This window comes from Palaemon carinicauda, chromosome 3, assembly GCF_036898095.1.
Source record: "Palaemon carinicauda isolate YSFRI2023 chromosome 3, ASM3689809v2, whole genome shotgun sequence".
NCBI classification, from domain to species: Eukaryota; Metazoa; Arthropoda; class Malacostraca; order Decapoda; family Palaemonidae; genus Palaemon; species Palaemon carinicauda.
Window position 1 is genome coordinate 123625856 of NC_090727.1, and position 2500 is coordinate 123628355.

The 2500-nt window shown below is 38.2% G+C and overlaps 1 protein-coding gene across 5 annotated transcripts in view; it reads left to right on the plus strand.

Annotated features, from left to right (window-relative positions):
* Nucleotides 1–2500, plus strand: part of LOC137638462 (putative leucine-rich repeat-containing protein DDB_G0290503) — a 130653-nt gene that overhangs the window by 58424 nt on the left and 69729 nt on the right. The window lies entirely within an intron of this gene.

Consider the following 2500-nt stretch of genomic DNA (forward strand, 5'->3'; position numbering starts at 1 on the left):
TGAATCCCTGATGCCAAAGACCTCGCGAAGGGTGTTCCTGGATCTGGGAACTGACGGCAGATTCCTCGGAAGAATGATTATTAAAGTAATAGATGAGGGTAATCTGGCCCTCAATTTCCTCCATATGTGTGCAGGAGATCTGGGACCCTCTTACGCCAACTCATCGATCATTGGTATATGGATGCTGGGGAAACCTGGTGAAAATGTTGAATTTGGAGATTATGTAGTGGAAGACAGAACTACAGCTAGTCCAGTGTTGTTAGGGGTGGACTGGAAGAGGGAAAGTAAGAAGGATATATATGACAATACACAAGCAAGGGAGGGAGAAGTAAGAGGTTGGTTCAACCAAAACCCAAACTGCGAAGATGTTTCGCGGTTTTACATTGTCCTTAGAGAACACTCCGAATGGACGCCTCGAGATCGCTTAGGGGTGGTGGAGGAAGGGCTCCAAGTGTTGAAAGATGCCATCATGCTTTATCCAAATTTCAGGGAAATCAAGATAGTGGACTGCGGTCATGTATTTTGTTTCTGAAGTTTTTAAAAGGATTAAGTTGCTATTGGACCTACAATAAGAAAAAAGAAATTTTTAGGACAGAAGAGGAACTGGGTTTAGGGAGGCCTTGTCTTCTTTGCGGCACCCCTCAACTGAGCTTCGGGTTCCAGCCTCGGTCCTCATGCTGCTCCAATTTTTCTAGGACAGAAGAGGTACTGGGTTTAGGGAGGCCTTGTCTTCTTTGTGGTGCCCCTCAACTGAGCTTCCGACTCCAGCCTCGGTCGTCATTCTGCTCCAACCCATAATCATCCTGTCCGTCCTCTGTGTTCCTGATTTGCCACTTTCACGAGATTATCCCACTTACGGGCTGTCAACGCAAGAGCCCGTTGTCCCCTTGTTTATAAGAGGCCAATCTATTCGCATTGCATCGCATTGGAAAAGTTTAAAACTGTTTTAAATATATATTCAGGTCTAAGTATACCATTTAACTGGAATACTAGCCAATTCAAATTTATTTTATAGTTAGGCCTAGATGAATGTAAAGACAAAAATATGTTGATGCATGTTGCAGTGTTCAAGAATATTCAATTTTACAATTATTTTAGCCTGTTTAATTTTACCATTTCATTTGGTCTGGTTATCACTAACTTTTAATGAGTTTTCCTCTTTATCCAGTTTCGTTATTATTTTCATCACAAATGGGAAATATCACTGATCAATAAAAAATTATATTTATGCTTTATTTTTATCCTTCAATGCCTTATAGTAGTGATTTGTAGGAAAAAATAGGATATAAGAAAAATTATTTTGTTTCCCTATTTTTTTTTTATCTTTTGAAATATGAATTGATAATAGTCTCATATTATTATTATTATTATTATTATTATTATTATTATTATTGTTGTTATTACTAGCCAAGCTACAACCCTAGTTGGAAAAGCAAGATGCTATAACCCCAAGGGCTATAACAGGGAAAAGTATCCCGGTGAGGAAAGGGAACAAGGAAATAAATAAAATATATAAGAGGTAATGAAAAATTAAAACAAAATATTAAAAAAAATTAACAACAACATAGCAGATAATTCATATATAACTATAAAAAGATTTATATCAGCCTGTTCAACATGAAAACATTGCTGCAACTTTGAACTTTTATAAGTTCTACTGATTCATCTACCCGATTAGGAAGATCATTCCACAACTTGGTCACAGCTGTAATAAAACTTCTAGAATATTGTTTAGTTTTGAGCCTCATGATGCAGAAGGCCTGACAATTAGAATTAATTGCATGCCTAGTATTACAAACAGGAAGGAACTGTCCAGGAAGATCTGAATGTAATGGACGGTCAGAACTATGAAAAATCTTATGCAACATGTATAATTAACTAATTGAACGATAAGATTGAAATTAAATTATGGTCACCAGTCATGGTACAGCACTGTAACAACTGATGCAAAATATCTCGCCTTTATGAATAAATCACTGAGAAGGATTTTTGGAATCAAATGCCAGCAGCACATAACAAATGCAGCAATTCGTGAGGTGGCATTGGTGCCCAATATGACCAATATAGTTTTACTCAATGTATTTTAATGAGGCGCATTTGCACCGACTCGCAGCAGTGCCCTTTTAGCTCAGAAACGTTTCTGCTCTCTGATTGATTAGAGTTGTCTTGTCCTACCAATCAGCGATCAGGAAACTTTTCCGAGCTAAAAGGGCACCCCTGCGAGTCGGTGCAAATATGCCTCACTAAAAAGAATTGACTATAGATTATCAAGAAGGAGATGGATGGGGCATATTTTAAGATGTTAAGATGAGTTAGTCCATGATATACCTGAATGGAAACCGCTGGGCAGAAGAGGAGGCTTGGTAGACCAAGAGAAACGTGGCTGATGACAATTTGTAGGTTGGATCTGAGAGTTCGGTTGGGCTTAGAGAGATGGCACAGGAAAGAGATATGGCGTGAATTCATTGAGGCCCTTTTCCAGAGGATTAAAATAAGATAA